The 21,492-nt window shown below is 29.8% G+C and overlaps 1 protein-coding gene across 1 annotated transcript in view; it reads left to right on the top strand.

Moving 5' to 3' along the window:
- Nucleotides 1-21,492, top strand: part of LOC129973074 (A-kinase anchor protein 13-like) — a 403,154-nt gene that overhangs the window by 289,420 nt on the left and 92,242 nt on the right. Inside the window, exon 3 of the mRNA XM_056087445.1 lies at nucleotides 5,082-5,216. The gene's annotated coding sequence lies outside the window, so the exon portion shown is untranslated. The remainder of the gene's footprint in view (nucleotides 1-5,081; nucleotides 5,217-21,492) is intronic.

Raw genomic sequence — 21,492 nt, 5'->3', positions numbered from 1 at the left:
TATCAAAAAAAAATTTAAATGACAAAAGTTTCAATTGTGCTTACATATTTTTATAAAATTTACTGTGGAAAAGTAATTGATGATTTAAACATGTAAAATTAAACTTATAAAGCATATGTTGCATTAACGTATCTTTGCAACATTCCATTTTCTTTCTCTTTCTAATGATCGCTAGGAGTGAAGATAACAATCACCGAAAACATTTTTTTTAACAATAATTCATGACGATGGATTCAATAAAAGAATAAGCGTCTTGCTTTGGTAGGAACCGCAACAATTCCACAATTGAATTAAGAAATTTTATGTCTTAGAACTGTATTTGAAACAAAGTTTGGAAGTTTTAATTGCTTACTAGAAAAGTTTTTACTTTTGTTGATTACCTCCATAGACATTGTAAAAATATCAAACTATATAAGTAAATGGATTTAGTGAAGAAATAGTGATATTCGTATTTCAGTGAAATTGGGATGTATAAATTTTACAAATATTTGACAGCATAGTGTGAAAACTCTCGAAAACCAGCGTAAGAGGTAACTGGTTCCTTATTTAGAAGTAATTACCGGTGTAAGCAATTACTTTCATTTATGAAAGTAGCCTTGTATCCAGAATCATTGACATTAGCCTTGAATCGGTTTTGAAATACCCAGCGCGCAGAAAAACATGGTTACAAAAAAAAAAAAAAAAAAAAAAAAAAAATGTTTGAAACAAATTGTACCCATCCACAACGCTTGATACTTTATTTTTATAATTTATCAAATATATCTCCAAGCGGTAGAAAAAATTAATAAACTTGATTGAATTGTTGATGAATCATGCAGCCAAATAGTGGAAAGAAAGAATTTATTTATTTCAAAATGAAAATACATTAAAAAAAGGCGTTTTTTTCTTCTTTCGAAATTGAAAAATTATATAGAGCAGACGATCATTGATGATATATCTAATGGCCAATGGTTTTATTATGAAATATAAATTGACAGATTTGGTCGAATGACTGGGGCAAGTAGAATACCAAAAGGTTTTGGAAGTAATTCCGCCATAGACGTATCAACTGAATATATATATATATATATATATATATATATATATATATATATATATGATAGGTGATCATTGATGATATATCAATAGTCATTAGCCCTCATATAAAAGGAAAATTAATATATGATTGACAATATTATTTATATAATTGGTTTAAAAAATAAACAATTGTTTCTCAAATTTCAGTTTAATATAGCATACTGGATATGGCTTAATCCCTTTTTTCAACCCTTTATTAACTTTTTTTTAACCTCCCCATTCAATAGCTTAGGTTAAAAAGGCTGAGCATTCACTAGGAATCATTCCAGTCAAAGAATTTGAGAAACGATTTCTTTCTTTATCGTAAATCAACATATAGCAACCTTTCTATAATTAATTGTAATTAATTTATATGTAATTTTATCTTCAAATATTAGATAAACTGACTGATGAGAAAACTGTATGTAAAAGTCATGTATGCATGTACATGATATCCCAAAACGGAAGCATCGAGATAAATTAAATGTATCATGCAATTTTATCAAAATGTAGATTTGTATTAATTTTTTTAAATGTATTCTGACAAAGGATTTATTACACATGAGTGTTTAAATAATTATTTGAAATCACACGCACACATACAATATAGATAAATGAAGTTTGGTGAGTTGGTTTGATATCGTTATTGCGAATGTGTCGAATTTTTGCTCCAGTCTGAAAGGATAGGAAGACGCACCAAATTCATACTTGATTCTATTCAAAATGTGCTAAGAAATATGGATAGCGCTACACTGCATAAGCAGATGAATAGGAAAAAGTAAGAATGCTGATGCTACCATTGATCTTTACCTTGATTGTAAACCTTGGATTGCTTTTAATAATAACAATTGTTTTCCTGTTTGGGCCCAACAACCTTTAAGGTCGATCCTGCATTAGTGTGCAGTTTATGAAGTTTTCTTCCATAAGTAACACCAGCATCAGTAACAAAATCTGAATAAAGTAATGCAAAGTCATTTATTTGATAGGAGAAAATAGCAGGTTGTGATTTCAAGGCATAACTATGAATGCTAAGCTTTTGAATATTCAAAAATAATTTATTATCCATGCACCATTCAGGAATTTATCTGCACCATTTTGTATTAGAACATCCTTAAAAACGTATAGTTAAAACTCATTCTGTACTTAGCACAAGATTCACCAAAAGTTATCTCATTTATCCACTCAGATTTTATTCTATATTGAAGAATGCTCATTAACTTATCTACAAAAAAAAAAAAAAAAAAAAAAAAAAAACTGCTTCAAAGACTTGTAAAATAAGAACAGAATTTTTGGACTACCTACTTATTTTTTTAGAAGTGTTTTAGAGATCTATAATTTTATCTACGAAATATATCTTCTTTGATAAACTGTTGAAAAAATATCTTCAGATAGTTTACAATGTTAAGACTTTTACAATGCGATTCGTTTCTTAATATTCCTAACAAAATAAATCAAACCCTGAATTAAATTTATTTTACTATTTGCTTTCATCTACATCAAGGTATATTAAGACTAAATATTAATAATTTTCTGAATAGACATAATTCTTAAAAAAATGTTTTTGTTTCTTTTATGAATTTGAATGAAATTATTCTATTCAGTTCTTTAAAAAAAACTTTGAAAAGGAGTCGCATTATAAAAAATGAAACATTATTCCAAATTTTTACAAGATAAGAGAAACAATATAATAATATATTTTATTATATTCTGTGAAATTTAGACTGCTTAAAAACGTAAAATTCATTTGCATCTGTTTACTTCGTGAAAAATAATTGGAGGTATAGATTAGCATAAAAATATAAATTTGAATCATAATAACAGTTGAACTAAGAATGAAAAATATATTTAATATTTTAACTATATATTGATGGCAATTTTTCAAATATATCCCTTTCGAGTTGCTAGTACTTCAATGTGATGTTTAATCACAAGTAAGCATAAAACTGCATTAAGAAAAAAATAACTCAATGGAACTTTGAGGCAACGCTTAGATCAAAGAAATCCTATCCCTATCGATATCAAACAAAAACTATTGAGACAAAATGCAATTTAAATTTAAGTTCACATAGAGCCATTATGGGAGACACAATTGGGGAAAAATTCTTGTTCCTCTTTTCTTGGGCGAGCCCTTTCCTTTTTCACCCCTCATTCCTCCATAACGCCGGCACCATCACAATGCCCTATGCCTAAAGGAATCTTCGGGCTCTCAGATCCTGTGACTTCCTTAAATGGCCGTAAAACTTCATTGTGTTGTCTCCCCTCCAATTCATCAAGATGTCGAAACTGGTAGGGGGAAAGAAATACGTTAAAATACGTCGACACCATCTGTGGTGCAGTAACACCCCTACGTGATTTTCAGTGTAAAACGAATCTGCATCGTTCGTTACCCTACGTTAAAATCCGTGAGGTGCACTTTAAAGACATCTATGGGGCTACGTCGAAATACGTGTGGAACCCTTAGAGGGTTAAAACTTAAAATATGTCTTTCATCGATATCGATTTAATTACTGCATAATTTTTTTGTTTAATTTTGATTCCTTTTTAAAAAGCATTTTTTATTTTATTTTACAAACATAAATTTTACTGTTGTTAATGAAACTCAAATCGTTTTCGTTTTTACTAGAAACATTGCTTGCTGTGTTTTTTTTCTTCCGATTTTTTATGATTTAGGTATGAAAATTCGGTTTACTATTTTCATATTTTATAAATTCCGGTTTAAAGTAAGCATTTAATAAAATTTTCCGAGATCTTCTTATACTTTCAGTTAAGATTTCATTTCAAAACTTAAATGTCTATTTTTGAGCATTGTCGCTCTTTTCTGCAATGTAATTGGATATATAAAAATTTATGATCGCTCTTTAAACTTGAAAATTACTTTTTCACTGAAGTATCTATAATAAATATTTTGTTGAATCAGAAAACTTTTTAATTAATAAATTCTAAGATATTACATAAAAACAAATAATATTCTGTATCACACACAAAACTTCAGTGCTAGATTATTTTTTTTATTATTTTAAGAACATATTTCAATTCGGCAAAAGAATTAATCGAACAATCGAAATTCAATCTCTTTCTTTTCAAATTAAAATTCAAATATTAAATAATATGAATACTAATGACAGAAAAAAATGCATGTCTATTAAAATACTGTGTTGTGGAAACCGATAAGATCATGTTATTTATAAAAGATATAATTGAAATGTTTAATAACCTTTAATTCCAGTGAATTAACTGGTTTCCAAAGGTTGTCATATACTACATATATGTACTACAATGCAATTAATTGATGTTCAAGTCAAATGCGTTGTACAGTTTTCATTTTCAAATTTATTGTGCTTCTTACAAGGGGTAAAAATGCCGGCGTCCTGGCCTAGGGGTAGTGTATCTTCCACGTGATATAAGCGTTCCGGGTTCGAGTCTTGGTTCGGGCATTTTTGTTCTCTCTGTGAGGTGCGTGAATGAGCCCCCTCCCCACCCTTTAAAAGGGGGCTGTGCAAGCGAGTGCGTGTGTTCTGTCTTCATTTGAGCTAGAAGTCAGACTTCTGCCCTCGTGTGCTCCGAGATCTTTACCCTCAGAAGCTCCTGCGCAAAAATTTGGCTTAAATAGTCACACGACAAAAAAAGTTGGGATAAAAATGTCCTCACATCTTAGCCCATCTAGGATAGATGTTAGATGTCATGCCTAGTTAAGCTTGGCAGATGATGTAGGAATTGGTTCCATTCATTTTTCAAATCGGCAGTTTTTTTCTTCTATAGCATGGAAAAAAACACTTCAAAAAGAATTTTAAAATTAATCCATATTCTTCAAGTGTGCTAAATATAAAACCTTAAATGTCTCTTTTTCAATCAAAGGATAAGACGCAAAAGCAAATTATAGCCAAAAATTGATATTCCATTGAATACGATTATATTTTAGGTAATTATGTAGCTAAATTTTATTATAAAGTGTTAGTTTTCTATGTGTTTAAATTATGTATCTTTCTTAACTTATACAACTATAAAAATTAATTTCTTTCTTACAGATGGCAACAACAGACAGATTAAATTCTTTCCACTTCGGAGAAAAGTTGATATGAATACTTGAGACACCATCATCTGCAAAGAATATTTTTTTTTTCATCTTCAAGAATGCAAAATATGAACGTGGATTCTGATTGGTAGGTGTGATGCATGTTAAAATTAAATCTTCTTGAGGAGAGTGAAATATTATACAGTAATAAATAATCGTGGGCAAATAATTAAAATTATAACCTTACACATGTTACAATTTTCTTTCTTTCTTCTTTTTTTTTTCATAAAAATGATGAGCGATGAATGATGGATTTCATGAATTAATCCTTTCCGGCATAAAATTGTGGACCTTGAGTAAGGAATGCCTTGAATGGCTATAGCGAACAATGGTTACGAGATATCGAACTTTGAATTTAGCACTTTTACTGAATATATCGTGTGATGTGGCGATTTCTTTTAAAGCGATTAGTCTCTGGCAAGCGGCTAATATACAAACACTCGAAATTTGTACTTTTATTGCCTTTTTTCCGATCCTTTGAAAACCAAAATTTTACAGAAAACAACAATTATGGTCACAAGATAACGTAACATAAATCATTGTGCCATTGAGTTATCGCTTTATATATTTCTAAAAGTACAGACCAACAAGTGGTCAATTCTTGTTGGATTTGACTCAAAATTTGGTAAATATCTAGACTATAGATGCTAAATCTGTGCGCCTACTTTCAACGGTCTGTCAGTCTGCGCTTAAATATATAGACGCGATAATTCAAAAATGCAGTGACAAATATTTCAAATTTGACATGTCATTTTGTGACTACAAGTGCAGTTTTGTGACAAATTTTGGTTTCGATCTGTTGAGATAAACGTATCTAAAGACCAAATTGATTTTCTGACACTATTAACGCATGACAGGGATTAATCACCAAAAAACTCACCAAAGTTGACACGGTAGATTCAGTAAAAATGCTAAATTCACGCCAAAGATTACTATTTCGTAACTTGTTCGCCAATGTCAGGCAAGGCAATTCTTGACATGCCAAATTTATTAGAAAGACTGCGAGAAAGTTTTGGACAGACCACTCCCGCTGGTTTAAATGTAGGAAAGAAAATATAATGGACATCATTTATGTTGCCAGGAAATACGCTGAAAGACTCGTGCCCATCAATTTTCTAATCCACGTCGAATCATTTAAAGCAACAAGCGTAAGACAATGCGAATATAGATGTTAGACGGAGCGCGTAAATCATGTTTGTCAGGATATTATAACGTCGAATGGAAATCCATTTAATTTGACTGCAACTTCTCGATTTTTTAATCTGACCTCAACTTGTTTGAATCTATTTAATTTATATTTGATATCAAGAGAAAAAATTTATTTAGTTAGAGTATAATGTCATGTGAACTGAGAATTTGTATTTGAATTTGATATTAAATATATTGAATCCATTTAATTTGAATATATTTTTTATCAATAGAAATTCGTCTCTTTTTGCAATATCAGTGCCAAATAATTCACTAGAAATAAAGTAAATATTTGTGCCTGTTTCGAAAAATGCGTATGACTCATAAGTTATATAAAAATATCAAACCCAAATGAGAATTTTCGCTTTCCATTTAAAGGTGGGTTTACTCTCGGCCAGTTATAAGACGGCCGGTGAGCAGCGCATGCGTAGAAAGCCTGAAAAATGCTGTTCGGTCCATGGCAAGTACTGGTCCCAACAGGACAACAACATGCCGCTGTATTGAATTTTTTTTTTTCCTACTGCGCATGCGCTGGTAGAATTTGGCGGAATTTTTTGAAGGAGGTGAGGGGCATGGAAAAATAGATCACTTTTCATAGATTAAGATTTTTTGCTCTTTGTTCTTTCTGATGCGAGATTGTGTGGGTTTTTTTTTCACTTTATTTGCCATTTTTTTTAAAGGTTGTTAATTTAGGTATGTTTCCTTTATTTATTTTACTATGTTTCTTTGTATAAATCATTTTAATGCGATACGGAGTGAAAAAGAAGAAAAAATCAGGGATGCCAAAACGTCAATTTATTGCCAAACAAGGAATGCCTGAATCTATTTTATAAAATTGTGGCAAACACAAATCAATCCCTTTCTACCCATGCCTTGTCTTACTAGCCGTCTTATAACTTAACAAGTGTAAACCCACCTTTATATCTTACGTCAAGAGAAATAAATTCATTTGATTTTAGTATGATGTCATGTGAATTGAAAATTTTTATTTCAACTTGATATTAAATACACTGAATTCATTTTTTTTAAATATCCTCTTTATCAATAGGAATTCGTCTCTTTTAATAATCAATGCCAAATAATTCACTAGAAATTAAATATGTATTTGTGACAGTTTCGAAAAATATGTATGGCTCATAAATCACTTAAATATTGGTTCCAGAATGAGAATTTTCTTTCTTTTTTTTTCTCATTTTTCTATTTAATATATTTTTCATTTATACTCTTCTCTTATTGGATTAACACGAAACAAGCAAAGCGTATTCATCATATTGCCAGATTCGAGAATATCAAAATTCTAAGTTAAAATGCTTCTTCTGTATCGAAATGTGAAATTTATTCCATCAAGAGATAAACTTACGATCACCTAGCAGTTTCATCAAATATTCTCATTTATAATTTGCAATACAAGACGAAACTGTTTGTCAACCTCTTAAAGAAATCTTCCACTGGGAATACGACATTTTAAGGAAATGTCAGAAGTTAGATTTTTATTCAACAGTTCAGAAAAAGTAAACATTTTATTCCGCGATCGCATCTTCAAATTTATTTAAGGCATTTATTATTTAAAAACCAAATGTATGATCTAGAGAAAAATATGTGCTACCTCTTAACTGATCCAAAATGGATCGGAAATACTTACAATAAATAAAATATAAACTTAAAAGCTAAAATAATCCTATAAACATCTGCATAAAATAGTTTATAAAAGCCGTTTTTGTTTTATTTATCACTTTACTGGTAGTTATTTTATTATTATCGTTTGCAGAAATGAATTATTGTCTCGCTATAAACAAACTTTAATAAGGTGAATATTAAATGAAATTTCAGCCTGACTCTGATGAGTTAATATGTATAGTGACGTCAGAACTCCGTGATATTAGAAGAGTCTATTTCGCCGATTCTTCAAAATCTGAACATGAATCTGTTCTAATTATTGATCGTACTATTTAAATTTTCGGCCATGAACCAGTTCTAACTATGTATCGCTTCTTCATAGCATACAATTGGGAATATATCAGAAATGAGAAGTAGGAAAAATGTGCTAATAAGGGGAATCCTATTAACTCTGGCTACTCTCAGTTTCAAACTTTTCTCTCTCAGCAAATGTGTTTGTCTGTCTGATATCTAAGAGTTCATTATCAATATCAACTATCAACTTGTCAAAACTTATCTGTAATATAATCTGTAACAGATAAATTTATTTATAACAGAAATAAAATTAATAATAGCATTGATACAGATAAGCGACATTTGGCGACTTATCATCAACATTTTAAGAAAACGATGAATCGAAACATCCGAATGGCATCACAATGCCTCATGGCTTTGCTTGGATTATTAGTTTTCTTAAAGAGAAATTAGTCTAAATATCTAAACTGTCGATATTGAGATTGAAAAGCAATTAGAAAGGCTTTAACATCAGTTCTTTTTTGGGAGGAAAATAATTATCACCATGCATATTAAATTAAACGTCTATTTTGCCACTGCTTTGTTTCGTAACATTTGATATGCATTATGTTATATTTTGGCATTTGCGAATGCCTTAAAACATGCGTCATGCTTGCTTTAAAGCAGATGTAACCAATGTCAAACCAATGCTCAGGCTGGCGATTTCAAGGTTGAAAGGACACATATTGATCAGTTGTATGCTTTAAGGTCTTGTATTTTCTTCGTGGTTAAAAAAATAGAAGTTTGAAGAAGAATACAGGGGATGTCCTCACGATCTGATCATGAATCAAAATTGTGATTATCCCCCCCACATACACACCCAATTAATTATAGGATATCTTTAAACTAAAATGCTTATCAGTCAGTGCTTATATGAATCTTTCATCCGACAAGAATTTTAGACTTCTAAAACATTTTCAAAGTGTTTAATCCTGAAATAGAAACAAAAAGTGCACCAACTCCATTTACAACTTTCATTCTGGGATGACCATTCTTCCTAGCTGCTCTGTTGCCAGATTTTGAGTCAGTTAAACACCAAATCATTCTTGAGTCAACCATACATAAAAGATCTATCGTCATCATCTAAATGGATAGTTTCATAATCCATATGAATCAAACTGGGCCAGCATCAAAGTCAAATTCAAGCAGAAGCTGAAATCAAGGGTCTGATTCTAATGATGATAATCTGAATGAAATTAAAAACAAAATTCTGATCTCTAAGATTAATCTGCAGAAATTTTAATTTTCTCATATAAGTAGTATAGAGAAAGTACAGAAGTCGTCAAAAAATTCGAACTCGAGATTTTGACAAATCCCCACGTTTTAGACCTCCCTAAGTTCGAAATACAAATTTTTAGAAAAAGTCCGCCTCTCTGTGATAAAGATAACACAAAAACATTGAACTAAATTTTGTTATATGGTCTTTACACCTAATTTGCAGATTTCTGTCAAATGTTGAGTCAAATCTGTTGAAGGGAAAGTTCGTCTTCTGGCTGAATATAAGTTCATACGATAATTACAAAACGAAGAGAGCTAGATAGATAAAATTCACATCTTTAGTAAACAACTGCCAAATTTTGAGCCAAATTCAATAAGGGCTGTCTCTTTGTCGGTCTGTACTTTCAGAAACATGTAAACGCGATAATTGCAAACCGTAGTGACTTAAATATATGAAATTTGGTATGGAATTTTGTGACGACAAGTGCAGTATTGTGTCAAATGTTTATCTCAATCGGTTGAGTTAAACGGGTCTAAACCACAAATTCGATTTTTGGATATTATTAACGCCAAAAATTTTTGGATTTATCGCCAAAAAATCTCGCCAAGGATCAGAAGATGGATTCAGTAAAAATGCTAAATTCAGGCGAAAAGTTAATATTTCATAACTATTTTTCGCCAATGGCGTTCTCTGGCACTACAAATTTATTAAAGAGTATGCTGGAAAATTTTGAGGTGATCATACCTATTGGTTATTTAGGCAATAACCCTGTCAAACAGAAATATGATACTTTAATACCATTCATATCAATTTACAAATGATAAACTATTTACCAATATAATTTTCAAAAATAATCATGAAAAAGAAAAAAAAGGTACTGTAATAAATAAAATTTATTACGTTGAGCTTCTATGTTCATAAATCATGTCTATACATTCAAAAGGGATTAATCTTGCAGCAAGAGTCAAATTGATTCCACGTTTCTATTGAAAGGAGTCAACAATGATCCTAGGATTAACTACAGAATCGTTTGACATCGCCTTACATCTTCCCTTTTATATTTGAACTAATCCTACGTCTTCAATTTCTGAGAATACATAAAATTAGTTGCTCAAATGTTAATTAATTGAAATGTTAAGTTTAACTTTCAGCTAACACAGAGAAACATAGAGTCAATAACAGGACACTGTTTGTATAGATGAGCCTTCTGTTACAACTTAATTGCTTCTAAGTGTCTATTCATTAGACCTGTTAATTAGGGCTGTCAAACGGCCCTTTGAAGGTGTTTTGGCAAGAGCTCTCGGGTTCGTTTGTTTAGTTTCATGAATAGGTAATTGTTTCGCTTTCGTTTGAGTCGAGTGTTGTCACTTGAAGGAAAAACAGTTAGACTTTAAGCGGCAAAATTTAGTATTCATGCGTCGTGGGAAATCACGTGGTTGTACAAGTTAAAAGCGTTTGTTGTATTGAAATCGGAGCTTTGAAAAGAGGATATTTGTGCATGAATCGCATTTTTCCGAGCTCGAGCTTGATTAATACATTGGTGATTTTTTTTCATGTTCTTGAACAATGAGTGGAAATGACAACCATTTGAATATAAAAAACATGTATAAACCAGCGAGAGTGGTCTCCCTACAACTTTCTCGTATATACTTTAATAAAACGGTCATGCCAGAGAACATCTTACATGGCATTGGCATCCAACAATTACGAAATATAAACCTTTGGCATGAATTTAGCCTTTTTACTGAATCTATGGCGTAGAGAGTTATGAATTTTTGGCGTGTGTTTTTTTTTTTTGGCGATTAATTGCGATTTTGTTAATAGTTTAGCGAATTGAGATGAGTGAGGATAGAACCTGGGGCCTTGTGGTTCGCAGTCCAGTAACATAACCAGGATACAAAAGCATGTGCTCGTGTTGCGTAGTTGTTAACTGGCTTATATGCTATTCACTACAGACTCTCTCACCAGTGAGTCGGAGGTGAGACGAACGATATGGCTGTTTAAGTGGTGATGTATTTAGCTGTTGTCTAATGGACCTGTATCCAGTTCAGTAGCGCCAAGCGTTATGGCGAGCGTGTGTGTGGGTGAGTGGTTGCTGATGCTGCCTCACGTGAGTGTGACAACTTTTATGGGTTGCTGGGTCAAGTGAGTCTGACGACTTTGGTTGCGGGTAGATGGCGCCACAACAGCTGTTACGAAGGTTGAAGGATCACGTCCGGGTCACCAATTTAGCAAATTGAGATGAGTGAGGATAGAACCTGGGGCCTTGTGGTTCGCAGTCCAGTAACATAACCAGAATACAAAAGCATATGCTCGTGTTGCGTAATTGTTAACTGGCTTATATGCTATTCACTACAATAATATTCAAAAAGAGATGATGTATATTAGGCGTGTTTTTGTCAATCGATTAAAACAACAATCTGACACAAAAATGCACTTGTAATCACAAAATTTCATACCAAATTTGAAATATTTATGTTTATGAGTTATCGCATTTACATATTCCATAAAGTACAGATAGACGTACAGTCAATCCGTAGTTGGATTTCAGCCAAAATTTGACAGTGCCTACAATATTGGTGTTAAAACTGTGTACCGAATTTTATCTATCTAGCTCTCTTCGTTTTGTAATTATCGTGCTAACTTATATTCGAACAGTCAGATTCCTCTGAACAGATTTTACTCAAAATTTGATAGAGTTCTTTAAATTTAGTGTAAAGGCCGTATTCAACCATCCAGCTTAAAGCATTTTTAAGTTATCTTTGTCACAGCTAGACAGACGGAAGGACATTTTCAAAAAAAGTGTTTTTCAGACTCTGGAAAGTCTAAAGCTTGAATATTCCTCAAAATCTCGAGTTCGAATTTTTCGACGAATACTATACTTTCTCTATACTACTTATAGAAGAAAGTAAAAAGTTAAAAAAATTCGAATCTGTATTCTTATATATTGTAGCACGATAATGTTTATAGGATTGATACATCTGTATTTATATTATTTAAAATAAAGTAATCTTAATTATATGGTACCAACAATGTACACGTAAAAAATGTATTTAATACGGTTACACTGCTGCATATGTGCAAATGAAATTATTATAACAATAAAAATTACAACTGTAAACCCTGCTTATACATATTTTAAAAATCATCAGTATATACAATGGTTCACCATCGTCTGTAACGCTGAGCGGAGTTCAAAATCTCCCTATCCATTTCAATTTTCATGATTATTGGATGCGAAATCTCAACTACTGAGTTTGGCATCTAGAAACTTAGACAAGGTATATATTTTATGTTTATATTGATTGATTTATCGGTGTGCGAAAAAACTTAAGCTTGAGTAAGTAGCAAAATTAAATTTTATTATTCTATAATACTACTGCAATTTTAATTATTTTATATAACTTCTGATTCATCATATTCTTCCTTCACGGACCACACTGAAGGTTATTACTAATATAGTTTTGTCATTTGTTTTTGTATTCGACAAAGCATTCTTTTCTGTTAATGGATCACTATTCAATTGTTTCAATCCTTTGTGTTTAGTTTTGATTCGAGTGTTTTTGAACATTTTGGATGAAAAATATCCTGTCTAAGGAAACCAAATTTCTAATGTTTTTATATATTTACATCTAAAGCATAATGAAATTAGCCATCTGTTAAGACGGACACATATTCCAGTAAAATATAGAAGTTATACAAATATAAAATTCATATACTTGGTAAAGTCATTTTTCTGAATTTTAAATTACTGTAATAATTGTTTTTGCTACCTTATATGCATCGAAGACACTGAGGAAAAAATGTTAAACTGCCGATTGATTTTCGAATTAAAAATCTAAGTAAAGCTTTGAAAAAACTTACTTAGTGGGTACTAACTATTCGAGAAATAATTATATGCCAAATTTGGTCATTTTAAATTCAAAACTCATTTATGTAGAGTGTTTTAAACGGTTTTTAATCATGAATTTGAAATATATGCAAGTTATTGATTTTATACCTTCTTTAACGTTGTAATGTTAAAATACAGCATTTTAAAAATATTTAAAGTGAAATTTTAATTTATAATATATTAAAATCATAAAGGGAAATTTTCCAGATTCGTTTCTAAATGTAAATTACGCAAATGTAATCCATTTAATTTTCTTTAGTGAATTTTTAATGATTGCAGCTTTTGTGTCATAGTAAAATAAATTATAGATCAAAATATTTTTGTTCAGAATACTGTAGATATAAATAAGAGCGAATGTAATATAATCTTTTCTATTAGATTTTCTCGTATATTTTAGAGAATATAGCGTCTTTAGCGTTCATTGGAAATGGAAATTAGCGCAAGTAGAATGTTAATTAAAAAAATATATCAAAATCATAAGTTAAAATTTTCCAAATTCTTTCCTAAATTAATAACTACACAAATTTAATGGCTTTAATTGAGTTTCTTGGCGATTTTTTTTAATTTAAGCTTTTTGCGTCAAAGTACAATAATTTATAGATCAAAATATTTTTGTTCGGAGTTCTATAAAAATAAATAGTAGCATTTTATCTTCGATCACCCCGTATGTTTCAGAGAATAAAACGCATTTTAGGATTAATTTTGTAATACAGTAAAGAGAATTAAATTTGATCCTATTCCAGTCAATTTATTGAGTCCACAATTTTAATATTTTTAAACTTTTGGTGCTGAAATCATATACTGAGGTTCATCCATCAGACATACAGTGTTTTTAGCTATCACATACAAACGAACGAACAAACAGTCAATTCTAAGTTGAATTCGATCCAAAAAAAAATTACGGCGAAAAATACATAATTAATTTTATCAACTAGTTCGTAGCGTTTTTACCTTATAGTGCTCCCAAACAAACAGAGAATCCAATATAATCTTGGAAATGGTTTATCAATTTCAGAAAGTACTAAAACTCGGAGACCCATCAAATTCTTTAAAAATTACGATATTTTCTCTTTATAAACTTTGCATATGAAAAAAGTGAGAAAACCGTTAGTCAAAACTCGAAATATTAGTGGCATGCATTTCAAAATATGGGGAAATGATTATCGCAAAATGAGACGGAAATTTCGAACAAACACTGTCAATCGTTTCACGATGTTTACGTAGACTACCTTGAACAAATGCGATTTAACCCTGACCATCTGCTGTTTAATTATCAATAATAGAATTTTGTTTTCATGCTGAAAATACTTCCTCTTAGTAGCAATACTCTTAGCTCGTGAATTAGTTTATTTCTTGAAATATGAAGAAATTTCTTTTTTTGTATTGAATTTTTACATCCAACGTTACTTCTAAAGGGAAAGAAGTAAAGAAGAAAATATTTTGAAATTTAAATACTTGTTAAAATCTTTCTGGCATAAACAGTCGAGATTGGATCAAAATGATTCAACCGATTATCCATATTAATTGTCATTAAACTTTATTTCAGTAAATAATCTTTATTTCAAATAAATTTCTTATAAATGATTTTTTAAAAAATTTACCATTCGTAAAATAAATTTGTTTGAATCAATTAAATTGAAATCCTGTCTCAGAAATTAATTGCAAGACACAGTTCATAATGTTTTCCGATTTGTAAGTTAGTTCATAATTTTGTTTCATGAGCATATAGACGATAAGTTAAATAAGACTTTTAAAATATACCTGTTTCAAAATAATCAAGGCTAATACAGAATTTTTTTAAATCAAATTTTCTCCCTGATAAGCAAAATAATACAAATGATGAACTTAAATAAAAGTATTTTTTAATTTAACTTTTGTTTGTATACAAAGAATGGTGTTGATTTTATTTTTATTAATTAAAGCACCAAAGTTTTGTTTAAATTTAATTGAAGCAAATTTAGAATTTTTCAAATAAATTTTTATTTTTGATTAGCAAAAATAATGCAAATCGGATTTCAGGATAATTTCTCTTTTTTATACAGATAAATACAGAAAACTTTTTCAATGCCAAATTTTATCCAAGATAAAGAATAATAACACATATTAATCAGTTGTAAGAAAATTATAGATTATCCCTTTACTTTATTGATGTAAACATGCTATGCAGATTTACTGTGACATTTTTCATCATTGGTAATATTTATAAAAAAATTATCTTAAAATACCAGAAAGATATGAAAATATTTTCTGTCTTCTTTCTTAAAATAAATGGCAATAAATAATAAAAATTTCATGAAAACTTTTTAATATCAGAATTATTTTAACACATGATTCGTTAATTAATTGAACTATGAAATTAAATTTTCTTTATATTATCGAATTTTTAATCTGAAATAATGTTGGAGAAACTGAATTGTAAATAATACTTTATTAACAAATTCATTTTCATAAACCTAATGCATTTGTAGAATACGATTACGATTCTGTGTTATATTTATGTTCCGAGAATTTTGTAGTTCTGTTTAAAAAATCGTCTGCTAAAAATAACTGTTAAAATAATATTTTTTTATTGTAATTCTCATTAGAAAAAAAAGTGATTCTCAATCGACTTCAGACCTCCTTCGAAATAACGGAATGATTTAACCCACAATTTTAAACTTTTCAAAAAAAAATGTTAATTATTTTAAAGAAGAATTTGTTCATGCTTTCCAAAAATTATTCAACTTCCATCACTAACTGTTCCGCTTCAGATCCGCCATCATTTATTTAAACAAGCATTTAATCCCTTTCAAAATATCTTCTATGGTAAAATAATATTTTTTTTTCTCCCACAAATTTCTCTCAAGCAGAATTTTAAAAAATGGCAACAAAGAGAAAGTCTTTTAATCGTCGTCTGGAATAAAGAATCTCTTTCGTGCCCGCATTAAGAGAGTGTGAAGATTTTCCAATTCTTCGGACCCTCTTGAGAAAAATAAATAATCCAAACTTTATCTCGGGTGAAAGCAAAGTGCTCGAAAACCGTATCAAGGGAATTAAAAAGTTCCTCACCTCAGACATAATTTATTATCCTTTTGTTTACTAAGACATAAAACAGAGGTTAATTTTTCTTGCTATCGTACAGAAAGTTATCTTTGGATTAAATGTAAGCATTTATAGATGAAATTTAGGTCAACGATAATTCCATGGTCTTACTTACTTTCAATTTCTTTTTGTAAGGTGATAAGGATTTTCAAGAAAAATTGTATTGCTTCAAGCTTTCTTATAATTTAGGCCCTGAATAAGGTGACCATATGTTCCATATTTAAAATAAATAAATATGAAAATAAATAGATAAATAAGATAAAGGAAAAATTCACATTAAAAAAGAATATAGTTATCTGTTTCAGTAAAAGGGAGAAGATGATGAAACATTAATAATATTTTTTATTGTATTCAATATACTTTTTACTTTTATGTTTATTCGCTAAGTTGGTCCCATTATTCTGATCAGATTTAATATAAATTTGAGAAAGATATTTCACCCTTCCCTCCACCAAAAAAAAAATTCTCAAAATTTAATTTAATAAACCTTTTTATAAGAATTATTTATTAGTAAATGGAAAAGAACCGAGAAGTTCGGAGCACTTATTTTAATGGAGGACATCTGCTTATTTTGTATGTGTGCTAAGAATTTCAAAATAAAAAATAACATTTTTATGCAATTTTTAAGAAATTAAATATTTTTAATATTTTTTAATAATGGCCTCATTAATTATAAGTAAAGGGTGTACCAAAATTGAATCCGATTTGAATTTGCCACTATTCTTACAGTAAAGTGTTGGTAACCCCATTAAAAATCAATTTGATAGCTGATAGTTTAGGGTTGTAAAAATGGAGCGTTACCCGATAGAACGACGCGTTACGCAAGATCTAAATTAAATAAAAAGCACAGTTTTTTGTTTCTTTAAATTCTTATATTTTTATTCGTAAAATACACAGAAATAGGGTTATGTATAAACGGCTTTGCTTGCACCTAAGCAATCTTTTATCGAAATTTTCCAAGACCATTTTGCATAAATGTAGCTGAATTTCATTGTTGCAGTGTTAAATTTCCTCTTTGAATGCAAGCGTGCTTGTGGGCTTGTTAGCATAGACCTTTGATTTCAAATAACCCCATAAAAAGAATTCCGATGGTGTTAAATCACGCGATCTAGAGGCCAATTCTCAAATTTTAAAACTGTGGCCACCAGACTTTCATTATTTTTAAAATATTGTTCAACAATAAAAACGCGTTGTTTTATCGTGTAACGCTCCATTTTTACTAACTCTAAACTATCAGCTGACAAATGGTTTTTTTATAATAGGGTTCCAAAATTTTACTGCACGAATGTGACAAATTCAAATCTTGCACCTTTTATTTGGTATTTGTACCGAATATAAATTAAACACTCCGGATCATCCTTATTCTAATTATAATTAATGAGGCCAAAATTAAAGAATATTAACTATATTTAATTTCTTGTGAATTGCCTTTAAAAGTTTGTTTGTTTGTGATTCTTATAAGTTTTTATTCTTATAATGCGTACAGAATTAGCAGATGTCCGAAATTAAAGTAAATGCCCTGAATTACCCAGTTCTTTTCCATTTACTAATAAATAATTCTTATAAAGAGTTTTACTAAATTTAAATTTTCAAGAAAATTCTTTGTGTGTGTGTGTGTGTGTGTGTGTGTGTGTGTGTGTGTGTGTGTGTGTGTGTGTGTGTGTGTGTGTGTGTGTGTGTGTGTGTGTGTGTGTGTGTGTGTGCGTGTGTGTGAATTATTTTTTTCAGCTGTATATTGAATGTGGTCACAATAATGTGTGCAACGCAGTGAATAATTTTTAAAAAAAACATAATGAATATAGAAAAATATATTATTTATGCTTTATCATCTTCTCAGGCTTACTGAAATAGATAACTATCTTCTTTAATGGGAATTTTCTCTTTATCATATCTATCAATTTATTTACACATTTTTTGCTTGTCCTAAAATCCCTATATAATGCACATATTGCATGACTGGATTGTTAAAAATTCCAGATTAAATTTCAGAAAAACTGATTTTAGCAAAACCACTATGATCACGAAAAAATGTATAGCTAATTTTCTTTTATTTGATTCGTTAGCATTTAAAAGTAAAAGAATTGAATAAATCATATCTGACATAAAATATTTTTGTATAAATTTGACTTAATGATTACTTTTATTTAAATTTACATAATTATCATTCAAATCATGTAATTATGATTTAACCGATATAACATGACTGGAGAATGGCGGTACATTTTATACACCTAATTTGCAATTTTTTGAGTTACCACATTCACGTGACAAGGACTTCTTATAAATAAATTAACTTCCCTTTGACAAATTTCGTTCAAAGTTTCATAAAATTTCATAAATTGTTTTAAGACCGATAAGCCTAATCCAATCCATTTTCAAGCCTGTTTTTATTAACTCTTCTTCTCTCTCTCTCTCTCTCTCTCTCTCTCACTCACTTTTTTTTGTCTCTTTGGTACAATTCTGTAATTGATTAAATACTTTCATTATCAATAGATGGCGCCATAACAACTCGTTAGCTCATTTGGAAGCTAGTTTGAAATCGATTTCAAAATTTTACACAAACAAGACTAAAAAGCAGAAAATAATTATTTAAATAATAAAAAATTTCATATATTACAATTTTTAAACAAACTAAAAAGAATAAAATAATTTCTCTTAACCTAAAACAGATTTATAATCTTACACGGACTGTCCTAAAAATTTGTGATTGTGTATTGTAATCTTTAACCATTTTATATATTTAAACAGAGTAACGGATATGACAGACAGAATTCATTCTGAAAATGAATATCTTCATTAAGATCTGAAGTGTTTGTGATTTATTAAAAGTTTTAAGGAACAATACCTTCTTTTCGTAAACTTCGCATATGAGACCTTAAAGATTACCGAAAAGTCATTTTACAGTATTATTAAGCTTCGTCATCTCAAATATCATATCCTAAAGGATTAAATTTAGTAGCTAGATCGTATCTGCATCTACAACATACGTGCTGGATAGCTATATTTGGCTAATTAATCTCTGCTCATGTTCGGACATAATAGTCAATTCTATCTGTAAATGAAAACCTGGATATCCGATATATCAAACGGATCGATGATGTCACAAATGTTCTGTCGGGATCGAGTGTCACGTCCTAGATAAGCCTCGTACCTTCAGATATTCAAGTAATAAATAGCGTTTGTTCTGGAAGAATGATAAGATGGCATTATTTACCATAAATCTTATCTTTAATATACACGTAGGATTATAGATGGTAGGTATTCCTGCATAAACCTTGCTTAGAAATGAATTAATTAAAGGATATGCTCATATCTTGTCGTCCGAAAATCGTAAGTGTCAATGTAAAATATAAATATTTAACTAAGGTATGCAAGATGTCTGTTCTAATCACAACCCAATAATTAATCTATGAATAGTTAGCAAGATACTTATAGTTCCAATTGGAAAAACGCTTTAAATGATGTAATTCATTTAATAAATGTGCTAGTGAAAGACATGCGAAATATAAATTATTTTATACATTTTACTAGTTTTATTAGTTATATTTTGTTTTCTTTTATATTAGCATCTTTAAAAACAGTTGCGTTTTTGTCATTAAAACTAACCGAGTTATGAACTCTTAAATATTACTATTTAAGACAGCTTTGTACTATTTCAATAAAAACCTCAAGAAAGAACGTCCAATCAATGAACTCTGTTGTTTCGAGATCCTCAATTATCGATCGAAAATAAAGAAATTCAAAGCTTTATAACTCGGTCAGTTTTGATAGAAGAATAGTCGAACTTTTTTAATTAAGATGATAGTGTACTGAGAATATTTTATTACATATGACTCACAAAATCTGAAAAATATATAAAAATTTCGTAATTTTTTCGTAAATCAAAATTAATGACTACCACTGAAGTTACATGATCACTTACCAAATTTCATATATTTAAATCATTGCATTTTTGAGATGTCACATTAACATGCTTGTGAAACAGACAAACAGACAAGGACCCTATGATAGGTAAAAAAAATTCCATAGTTGTTATCATTTTTAATCTATATCGTTATTTTTTTAATTGTCGCCTTTATATGCATGCAAAAGAACAAACTAACACCTTAATGTATTTGATTTAAAATTTGAAACATGTTTAAACTTTAGACGTTAAATCTGAGTGCTGAATTCTATCCATCTAACTCGGTGGAAAGAACATAGACTAAATTTCATCCGTATAGCTCAAAGCGGTTTTGAATATCGTGCTAACAAAAAAAGCGACAGACAATCATAACTCCAAATATATGTTTTTAAGTCTAAAACGCAGAGATCGATCAAAATCACGAATTCGAGGGGCCGTTTTTTTTACGATTACAATATTTTATCCTTATTTATTTCGAATACAAAAAAGTAAAAATACTGAAACAAAAAAGTAATAATAAAGTATTTCATAATTTGTCGAGCAGTAATCATTTAAATTTTTTTCTACCTATCTGCAGCACAGCCATCATTTTTTGAGAGCGATTTCTTTTATATTTCTTAAACAATTCTCATTAATCATCACTACACGAACACCCCCCGGCCCCAAAAAAAAATAATTTTTTTTTAATAAGTCTTTGATTTTAAAAAAAAAAATCCAAAAAAGCGCAAATAGAAGAAAAAAATTCTGCCAAAAAAGAAAAAAGGAAGATGAATTACCGCTAGTACTTATTCAATATCAGTTTGCTTCAAAGAGCATTGAAAACATTTTAATGATGTCGCCATATTAATATCGATTTAAATCTTTAAGCTGCTTTCATAAAAGATATTGCAGACATTCTAAACAAAAGGCTGTAGGTGAAAATAAAAATTAAAAAAAACACCTGCGCAGAGGCAGAATCGAAAAATGCCACGTTCATCCTTTATGAGAATTGCGTAGGCAGTTCTAAATTTGTCATAAGCAACAATATGCATTCATTGGAAATTAGCTGGCTCAAAAAATCAATGTGTTAGATCAAGAAACGTCTGTGTGAAAACGATTTATTTTGCTCTTCGCGCCGCGCAACAGCTAAT

The sequence above is a fragment of the Argiope bruennichi genome, chromosome 6, assembly GCF_947563725.1.
Source record: "Argiope bruennichi chromosome 6, qqArgBrue1.1, whole genome shotgun sequence".
Classification (NCBI taxonomy): Eukaryota; Metazoa; Arthropoda; class Arachnida; order Araneae; family Araneidae; genus Argiope; species Argiope bruennichi.
Note: the sequence above shows the minus strand (reverse complement) of the source record. Positions and strands in the feature narration are given on the sequence as shown.